The 10,814-nt window shown below is 37.7% G+C and overlaps 1 pseudogene; it reads right to left on the reverse strand.

Moving 5' to 3' along the window:
- Window positions 1–12: 12 nt before the first annotated feature.
- On the reverse strand, window positions 13–10,496 carry LOC127440396 (endophilin-B1-like; annotated as a pseudogene).
- Between the last annotated feature and the right edge of the window lie 318 nt (window positions 10,497–10,814).

The following is a 10,814-nucleotide window of genomic DNA, read 5'->3' on the forward strand; positions in this document are numbered from 1 at the left end:
ATGACCAGCAACTTGCTTGTTTGTATATTTATTTAAGCACCAAAGAACATTATAGCAAAATCAATTCGTTTAGCTGTAATAATAATAATAATAATAATAATAATTAAAAAAAATACATTGGCACATAAATCAGAGTAGTTGGCAATCTCAGACTGTTTATATAAGGCTACTATGAAACCCCTACTATGAGTGGCAGAGGAGGCTTTCACACAATAAGACATGGCAGTGTAGAAGACTTTTTATTGCTTTGTACTACATTAAATGCATAACACCCTCTGACCACATCTGGAGTGTTACTGTAGTCAAACTGATATCTAGAGTGTTTTTTTGCACTTTAGCTGAAACTCACTGATGTTAATTGAGCAGCTCCAAGTAGGTAATCGGCACTTTGCCTTTATGATTCCCCCTCTGCCCCATCAACCAATCAGAATCCATGCCTGGCACACTGCTCACTGTGATCACCTGACAATGAAAGATACGCACAAACATACACATTAAGACCAATAATAACTGACCAACCATTCTCATTCGACTTGGTTTCGTTGAGTGAACACAGGTCTCTGTTTCATGACAATCTTAAAAAGCATGATTAAAGCTCACCTCATCAGCAAGTAAAGAGAGCTCACTGCTGCTGTCGGCATCATAGTCATACAGCACACGGGCCTTTCGTGTGCCAGAAGTGCTGCGGAGCTCATTGAGTGCGGGTGAGGCCTCACTGGGGGGAGGAGTGTGCAACGAGGTGGCCACAGGTACAGTGGGAACTGAGATACTGGCAGAGGAGCTCCCGGCTGGCTGATTGTTATTAGAGCTGAATGTGGAAGGGAAGCTGGAGGAAACGAGGGATCGGTTACTAACAGTCTTCTACACTGGTGGGGTTAAATATAACAACCAAATTTAAATATCCTACTCGGTAAGGAGAAAAAAAAAAAATCTTACATTGCAATTTGACTGGAAGAACAGATGTGTTTCCATTGTGGATGCATTTAGATACATTTAGGAATTAGTGTAAAATTACAAATTGATGTTACAAATATCTGCATAAACATATACAAAATTCAAAGCCAACCTTCCCAGCTGTTTCTGCAGACTGACCATGTACTGATAACACTGTGCATAGTAAGTGGCTTGAGCGTCCACAAAATCGTTCAGACATCGCAAGTGATGAGCCTAATTAGACAACGAAGAGCATGGGCATCATAACACATACATACATATAATTACACACAATTATATTTCATCATTCTTGAATCCAATTGGTCATTCGGGAGTCAAATGAGCATAAAACTGTGTACCTGTAATTGCCTGTAAAATATTTTTGCTAGTTTCTTGTATCACTCCACTGACCTTTTCTTCTGACATAATTTCAAATCAAATTAACATTTCATGTCCATTTATTTATTTGGCAAGTAGCTGTATATATATATATGGGAACATACATGAGTGCTGCTGATGCCCTCAAGTAGAAGCCTGGTGATCTCAGCTTGCCGGTCAAACTCACTCTGTGCTATCGTCAGTTCTGTCTCTGCCTAGGGAAAAACACAAACATAAAAATTACTATGACTGACATGCACACCTTTCACCATCAAAGCCTCAGAATAATATGGATGAATTGCCTGTGCAGCAGTAAATGTGATATTGGTAGGTGTATACATTAACAACTTTGTAGCTCCCTCCTGTGGTCACAAGTTTTATCTGTATGTAAAAACAGTGGTTTCTCACTCTTCAGACCATACAGGAAAATTACTACATGACTGAGATGCACGCCTATCACTAATTTTATATAGCCACATTTCCTGAGCTGCTGTCTGTACAACAAAGTAAATGCAACAGTTGGTGCAGATGGGAATGTAAACAACTCTATAGCTCCCCATGGTGGACTTATGTATGATTTGCATGTAATAAAGTGGTTCCTTGTTTCTCAATACATCTTGCAGGGTGTACTAAATTATCAAAGTAGCTTTTTAAAGATGTGTTTTCCTCTACATGGTCAGGTGAGGGAGGAAAAACATACCTGCTTGACTTCCTCAGCCCACAGCTGGCAAGCATTCAGAGACAATGACAAACTCATCAGGTAAAGGACAAAGACTACACCCATATCAAACAAACTGATAACTACTCACAAACAATTCTAAACTTTCATAACTGTCTGGATCAGTTATACAAGAGGAGGGTAATGATGTCACAAGTTATGCACAAACACATTCACTGAAGTAGCATAAGAGGAAGCTGTTTACTTTTTAAAATAAATTATGGTAACACAATAGTTAACATGAATTAACTTGGTGAATGTTTTTTAAACATCAAAAGCTGTATAAGTTAACATTACATAATGCATGTAATGAACAATAATAAATCTGTAAATTAACATTATTCATAAAATGTTGCAAAAAATAGTTCACTGTTAGTTCATGACAACAAATGCATTAACTAATTTTCACAAATAGAATATTGTTGTAAAGTTCTACCAAAGAACACATATGAAGCACACAAAAAAAAAATGATTGAAACATCTACTGTCATAGCAAGAGTGAGCACAAGATAAAACATGCAAAACACTGAAATATGAGCCAAACGGTCTAACCAGAAAGGTTTGGACTTACCAAATTTACTTGGGTATTACATTTTGCATTCTACATTATTCTATACTATTTCTTAAATGCATTTTAATGCACATTTTAAATAATAAAATTGCCAATCAGTGTGATTATATACAGTGTGTATACACCGATCAGCCACAACATTAAAACCACCTGCCTAATATTGTGTAGGTCCCCCTCATGCTGCCAAAACAACGCCAACCCGCATCTCAGAATAGCATTCTGAAATTATATTCTTCTCACCACAATTGTACAGAGTGGTTATCTGAGTTACCGTAGACTTTGTCAGTTCGAACCAATCTGGCCATTCTCTGTTGACCTCTCTCATCAACAAGCTGTTTCTGCCCGCAGAACTGCCGCTCACTGGATGGTTTTTGTTTTTGGCACCATTCTGAGTAAATTCTAGAGACTGTTGTGTGTGAATATCCCAGGAGATCAGCAGTTACAGAAATACTCAAACCAGCCCGTCTGGCACCAACAATCATCCATGCGATTATCTGATCAGCCAATCCTGTGGCAGCAGTGCAGTGCATAAAATCATGCAGATATGGGTCAGGAGCATCAGTTAATATTCACATCAACCATCAGAATGGGGAAAAATGTGCTCTCAGTGATTTGGACCGTGGCATGTTTGTTGGTGCCAGATGGGCTGGTTTGAGTATTTCTGTAACTGCTGATCTCCTGGGATTTTCACACACACACAACAGTTTCTAGAATTTACTCAGAATGGTGGCAAAAACAAAAAACATCCAGAGATCGGCAGTTCTGTGGATGGAAATGCCTTGATGATATATATAAATTTACTGTCTAAATTAACTATTTTCTTTATTATATACTACTTTCTATATATTTTATTTAAAACCATACTGTGAGTTTAATGTACCATGCCGTGACATCACATAAGAGACTATGTAGACACAGATAGTGAGTAGCACTTTATTTTAAAGTACTGTTCTATATTTACTTACTATATAATTACAACAACTACAGTAATAATTACTGTAGGTACTAAACCTAAACCTAACCCCAATCCTAATCCATATTAAGTACATGTAATTACCTAATATATTACTTAGTACTTTCTTGGGTAAGTACACTGCAAGTATACTGAAAGTAAATGTATTGTAAAATAAAGTGCAACCGATAGCGATTCATATTCTGCAAGAGGACAGCAAAAAATAAATAAAAAATAAAAATAGACACCAAACTCAATAACTGCATTCTGCTGCCCCCCATAAAGTTACAGAAATTAAATTATATAGTGTCAAGGATATGTCACAAATTAAGATATTTATCAACTATAATATTTTTGAGGGTATGAATGAACACAAAAACACATGTGGAATAAACAGCTTTTTATGTTCCTTTACTTTGGCCAGAAATACAAGCATGTGCTTTAAAAAGTTTTTAACCATGATCTATCCAGAGAATGATTTTCAGCATCTCTACAAAGATAGCAGATTTGTTATGGGCAAGAGAGGGCAGATGTTTCATTAGACACAGCAGACAAACCTTTAGCCACCTGACATGCAAGAAGCTGAGCATGTAAGAAAAGTGAGCCACATACTCCTCTCCCAGCGGAGGGGTTGAATTCAGCTCCTTCAGATGGAGGCAGGCAAGCAGACAGAGAGAGATATAATGAGTGAGAACTGGGGAAAATAAGAGAGGTTAGAGATCCACAGACAGTGAGCACAGAAGCATAAGGAAAGTACAGTCATTAGCAAAGAGACCAGTTGCAATGAAAGAATCATGAGCATCACCTGTATTAATTACACTGTGCTATGAGTATAAGGTGGCCGGCAGCCTGCTTGGGAAAAGATGACTGGACATCTTGTACTATTTGAATTTCTCTTTTCTAAAATTCATATCTCATATGAACAGACTAAAAACAATGTATGGTTAAACTAGAAATTCCACAGAAGAAAAAAACTGCTAATCATTCAATTCTCTGAGTATGAGTGTGTGTGTGATACTAACTGCAGAGCGAGCATCAGCCACTCTAGCCTTCTTCAGTCTGTTTTTGGCAGAATCCAGATCCAGACGCTTATTCTGAAGCAGTTTTCGCTCTTTCTGTAAAGAAATGCCAGATTCTTGATGTCAGCTATGGACAGTAAAGGTATAATGATGCTACATGATTTATAAAGGAATGAAATGTGCACTAGCACGGCGATGCTTACTGCTATGGTTTTAAAATCGCCCTCGATGAAGTTCCTAAAGGGAGTGAGAAAATTGATAGCAGAGCTCTGGATGAATTCTTTCTCTGCACTGCCTAACAGCTTCTCAGTTTCGCCACATTTAATGAGAGCACTCCCTGCAACACATCAGCGAATGAGAGGACATGTTTGACATTGCATTCAGCTCAACAAAGACACCTGTCAGCTCGAAACTGCAATAGATGGGTTTTACTGAATATGTGGGGCTAACATTGAGTATTTAAAGAGAGAATTTACAACAAAATTAAAAATTCCCTCACCCTCAGGTTGTACCAAACCCGTATGACTTCCTTTCTTCTGTGAAACACAAAAGGAGATGTTGATCAGAATGTTAACCTCAGACACCATTCACTTTCATTGCATCTTGTTTTATACAATGACAGTGAATGGTGCCTGAGGCTTACATCCTGCCTGCTTTTGTGTCCCACAGAAGAGTAAGGCATACGGGTTTGGAACAACATGAGGGTGACTAAATGATGACAGAACATACATTTTTGTGTATACCTTTGAGTTTGTTCTCACACAAAATAAACACAAAATGGCAACTATTAAAACTGCATCCACTGTGATTTGGACAACACGAAATATGTAAACGTACCGTACGCTGTTCCAGGTCCAAACTCGTGCCCCGAGTCGATCATGCACTCCCCCAGCAACTCGTGGTTGTTGGCACGTGTTGGGACTTTTTTGTCCAGCATCTCGTAAAGGAACTCCTCCATCCTGACATCTACCCAGTACCACATCACACAAATTCAGTTAAGACCAGCGAGAGTCAGATGAGACCACATGCATCCCCTTAAGCAAGGCCTATCAACCACACGCACACATTATTGCAGCTAAATATCAAACATATCTTACCAAGATTAACTGTGGATACTTGTGATTGTCATTAGCATTTCCCATTATGTTGTCATCAAATACAGCCATTACAGTGTGATATTTGTCTAGAAATTGACTTAGCCATAGGGACTAAACTCTACACCTTTGTTATTTTAAGAAAAAACTAAGATCACAAATACAAGGTTTCCAGGCTACAGAGGTAAAAATACTCATTATTAAAACTGGGACACTAATCCCTGACAGGTTGCCAACCATTGCAAGTACCCTAACACACTTCTCGTGCATTAGCTCTGGTTTACTGCAGTAGCAGTGCTGACTAACCAAACTGTCATTCTGACTTGATGAGTTCACTTGCTCTGTACTGACAAAACAATAAATACGTTTTTTATTGATTGATTTATTTTATGGTGACAAGCTGTATGGTTGACACGCAGTCCTGTTTGAACACCTGTATTTCTTCTTACTAGGGTTTGGCTGCAGCACAACTTCTGTCTGTTTCATGATCCTCTCTGTCCATTGTTTGGTGGATTCTGCCCGGCCCAAGAGAGTTTCCAGGTGGGCATCTAGCTCAGTCCTCTCCACCTGCCCAAACTTCTCCTCTGTGAACTACAACATACAATCAAAACAGTTACTGAACAATATTTGGTGTCAAACCCAACAGTGACACAACTGTGACACTTTACATTTGACTTGTTGCAGTTTGGTGATTCAAAACCTGCTGAGCTGCCTACTCAGACAGCATTTTACAGTCAAATGCTCCCTAAATTGGACTTTATAGTTAACACTTGACTTAGTACACATAACGTGAGACTTGTAACTATCATAAAATGTGCTATAAACAGCCAGTAGTCGACATATCTAGCATATGATAGTCATTATAGCGTTTACTACATGCTTCAAACAACTTAACCATGTCCACAAATACGAACTTCACAAAAACATGGTAGATTAAACGACCTGTCTTTTGTGCTTTAGAGACATTTAAATGCATTACCTGTACAGCTCGGCTGAGGAAAGTGCCTGCATCTGCTGCCAGTCGTCTAACGTTAAACTCCATGTCTGTGATTATGAAAACACCGTTGTTTAAAAGCCACTACAGTTAGCAAACGCAGATTAGCCTGCTATAGCCTCTCTCCTCCCGGCCAAAACACTTAATAATAAAGCTCGCTTTTCCGTGATAAGCGTGTTGTCCATGTAAAAGTCGAGACTGGGAGGATAATGAAAAAAAAAAAAAGGAAATCTAAAGCTGTCGTTTTTGCTATCTGGTGTGGTTATTGTGGTGTATCTGTCAGCATTGTAGCTGCTAACGCGGAGCAGCAGCTGTTGTTGGGAGTGTGAAGAACGGTCAACGGCCTGTGAGTCAATCCACTTGTCAACTGACTACAAAGACAGCCGTTTTGGGCATCATAGAATTAGGGTTTGGGTTTGAGATTTTGGGCCAAAGCAAAGAGTCTGCTATGAGAGGATGAAAGCAAATAAATAAATAAAACTTCAGTGAGATCAGGGGTGTATTCCAGAAAGCAGGTTATGCAACATACCTGGGCAAATTTACGGATAAATTAACGGATAACTTCAGCTTTCGGTTCCAAAAACGGAGGTAACTTTCAGGGTATGTTAGTAGCCATAGCAGCTTACTCTCTGAATGTTCCTGAGTTAGTTTATTTCAGGTAGATGTTAGTATGTTTCAGAGGCTGTCAGCGCATGCGCGCCCTTTTAATAGCGGCACAGTGGGCGAGAAAGTTCAGATTACGCACAATATTATACTTTTAAAGCAATATTACGGTAAACTGCAATCTTTCCCTCACAAATCTTCTTTACTCCTGCATTTCCAGTCTCACACCGCAGATTTGCATTCAAAAGTGAACAAACTGTGTACATTGTGCTTTACCTTTTAATGGGAAGGTTTTAATACTGTAATATTTTTTTTAACGAACAACACATTAGAAAGTCCCCCACACCCTTCACTGTAAAGACAGTGCTTTATTTATTTATATTTAGCCCTTCTAATAAATTTGTATTCTATAAATTTCATAAAATAAAATTATTATAGCACCCACATTCTATTTACAGTTCCTTCAGTCAATGAATATTAAAGTTATTTATAAAATGACGTTCCATAGTATCAATATGTAGGTAATGTCTGCCAATTAAAAGCTTAAGCAATTAATCACTCGTTATTCTTCTTCACTAACTAGATAATATGTCATAATTTCACATACCACAGATTAGAGATTTTATTTCTTATCACTTTAATTAATGTAGGCTACGGTATATATAAATGCACACATTTCCAAACTTGTACATTATTCTTATTATCTGAAAATATAAATGAGACATGCTGTCATTTAGAGTCGCCCACAGTGCCCTCATTTTAGTCAAGTGATTCAATGAAAAGATGTATCTTTCTGATGCTCAGCCTCACCTACTCCATCAGAAACTGTACATGGTCCATCTCTAAACTACATTTTTGTTCTGCATTTTACAGCTTCCTATTAACAAGGAAGAGATGAGTTACTTTTCCCTAATGCTGAGATCATGAACATTTATAATGTATAGTCAGACACATGATCTTCAATTAAAACAACATAATTTCATTCCGTACCAAGTTGGTGGAGGCAGATGGACCCTACTGTACATGACAACACAACAAGACAAGTTTTAATGCCACATCAAATAAGAAAAGAACACAATGGACATGTAACTCCTATCACTGTCCACCTCTGTTACAGCAGATCTTCATCTTATAATGCACATAAATAATCATGTGTGGCCTACTAAAAAACATTACATTAAATCAATGGAAAATGATGACAACTGTGGGAGATCCTACAACTGAAAGAGGGTCTATTACTACAATAAGACCATCAGCAGTTGTGGGAAATTAAAGGTGATATGATTAAGTAATAGAATATGAATGTTAATAATTATAATGATGTTCAGTCCAAACAAATAACGTAACGGTCGACCTATTAAACATTAATGTAGTTGAGAGAGGTCTAATATTAATGTTGAATCAAACTTTTATATGTACGGTAGAACACGGAAGCTCTGAACCGCACGGTGGAGAAAAAAAAATAGTGTCTCAGTTCCTTCGTCCGAAAACGAACGCCATATCAAACATATGTAACCTGATTTTGTCTTGATTAAGGTTTGCAAACCCTTAAATAAATAATAAATGTATTATTCAGCTATATATCAACAGAGAAAGCATTGAAAGCATAAGATTACGTTTACTGATAGTGACACCTGGTGGCCAAGGTTGATACCGCATGCATTTTTTTGAAGAGAAAATGTTTTTGAAGAGAGAAAAACAAAATTTTGAAGAGATTTTTTTTTTTTTTTCCATTGCATGAATTTTTAAATTAATAAAATTATAAAGTTCTACTACGGAAGCTCTGAACCGCACGGTGGGGAAAAAAAAAAAATTGTCTAAAAAAAAAAAAAAAATTCTCAAACTTTTTTTTTCTCTCTTCCAAAAATTTTTTTTCCCCTCTTCAAAATATTTCTTTTTTCTCTCTTCAAAAAGAAGAGAGAAAAAAAAACGTTTTTGAAGAGAGAGAAAAAAATTAAGACTTAGGCTCAGGAAGGACCTGAGACACAAATTTTTTTTTTTCACTCTTTTTTTTTTTCCCCACCGTGCTGTTCAGAGCTTCTGTAATAGAACTTTATAGTTTTATTAATTTAAAAATTCATGCAATGATTCAGTATAATTTCTGTCAAGTAAACTCTCAGTCCTAAACCAATGTAGCTCCTATTGCTTTTACAAGTGAAGATGAAATAATGCTTGTATGCAGTCATTAAAACTTCATGTTCTGCTTCACTGAAATATGCCACGCATTTCTTCTTAAAGTCTGTTTCCATGGTGACTCGTGGATTCGGTGATCTGCTGAGAATGCCTTTCTGAGTTCACCGTGAACGCGCACAAACTCTGAGTTTCAAACTCTTGGTTGAATGAACTAACCTCGCGCAGGTGTTCTGGAACCAACATTCCCAGAGTAAGCAAGGAATGGGTTAATCAACCGAGAGTTCAGGGTATATGTGACGGTAAGTTAACCCTGCTTTCTGGAATACACCCCTGTACCACTTAATACAACAACAACAACAACAACAACAACAGAAAAGGATGGGGAAAACAACTTGTGTTCTTAGTTAAACAGTTGTTTAATACCAAAATGTATGTCATTTTCAGCATGCTGTGCTGTGATTTAACAGAACAAGGGTTTCAAGTTCTAACCTTACATTGTTTTGAGCTAAAACTTTCATGAATTGTCTTATCAAATCACAACAGCCATGGAAGATGATCTGTAGGCAAAAATCAAGAGAATATGTATGATTTCATATTCATATTCGTCCACGTGTTTGCTTTGCAAAGTTTATGCATGTTGGAGGCTAACTACTTTCTTTGCAAGATCAAGCAAAATGTTGTATCGCAGGGTCTTGCTCTTCCATGAACTTGGGATTTCTTCAAATCCAATCTGAGAAAATAATAGTCACAGTATTAGATATTGTGAGCCATTAGGAATTGTGCACAGTCATTCCACCATGTATGACACGCCCATCTGATGAATGACTGGAATGGATTGCATGGAGAAAGATAAGTGTTATGAGATAACAGCATAAACAAAAAGAGTTTGACACTGATGTACACACAGACTACTTTGAAGTATGCATAGAACAGATTTGATAATTTTTGTATAATGCAGTACCTGAGCCCCAATGCAGGCCCCAATGAAGGAGCTCCTGCTACAGGTGCATCCCCCACAGCTCATGGTGTCCCGGATAGCCTGCTCGTAGCCACTAGCTGTCAGAACCCCATGCCACGCTGCCTGGATCGCACCGGGCAAACCTAATCGACATGATATAACTGCTGAGGTACCAGTGGACAACAACAGATCTCAAAAATAATAACAGCACTGCAATGTTTCACATCAGCGAAACAGACATGAGCCTATAATGTGTGGGTCAGATCAAAGAACTAAAAGAATAGGGAATAACGCTCACTGAAGACATTAGCTGAAGCACTAACCTCAGGTGTTTGGGATCACAGAAGGAATGAGCTCTTTGGGTTTCTTGCTCAGATTTTCCTTTACTTGGTGAATGTGCCCTAAATTAGAAAATGCATAGTACAAAAATAGGATAATGTCCTTATTTTTCTAGACATTGT

This window comes from Myxocyprinus asiaticus, chromosome 5, assembly GCF_019703515.2.
Source record: "Myxocyprinus asiaticus isolate MX2 ecotype Aquarium Trade chromosome 5, UBuf_Myxa_2, whole genome shotgun sequence".
In the NCBI taxonomy this organism is placed as follows: Eukaryota; Metazoa; Chordata; class Actinopteri; order Cypriniformes; family Catostomidae; genus Myxocyprinus; species Myxocyprinus asiaticus.